The sequence below is a fragment of the Etheostoma spectabile genome, unplaced genomic scaffold, assembly GCF_008692095.1.
Source record: "Etheostoma spectabile isolate EspeVRDwgs_2016 unplaced genomic scaffold, UIUC_Espe_1.0 scaffold352, whole genome shotgun sequence".
NCBI lineage: Eukaryota > Metazoa > Chordata > Actinopteri > Perciformes > Percidae > Etheostoma > Etheostoma spectabile.
In genome coordinates, this window is record NW_022605591.1 from 1074259 (window position 1) to 1074521 (window position 263).

General features: G+C 49.4%; 1 protein-coding gene across 1 annotated transcript in view; it reads left to right on the top strand.

The window, feature by feature from the left end:
- The window catches only part of trmt44 (tRNA methyltransferase 44 homolog), a 42550-nt gene that overhangs the window by 14466 nt on the left and 27821 nt on the right, over positions 1–263 (top strand). The gene's annotated exons all lie outside the window — the stretch shown is intronic.

Sequence of the window (263 nt, forward strand, 5' to 3'; positions counted from 1 at the left end):
AAAGCTCTCGATCTACCGGACAATTTTCGTTCCTACCCTCACCTATGGTCATGAAGGCCGGGTCATAACAGGAGGGTGGCTGGCGTCTCCCTTAGAGATAGGGTGAGAAGCACAGTCATCCGGGAGGAGCTCGGAGTAGAGCCGCTGCTCCTTTGCGTCGAAATACCCGATACCGGATAAGCGGTCAAAGATGTATGGATGGATGAAATAAATAAACGTTCTTCCTTAAAATACAGGGGGCATAAGTATACACACCCCTATGT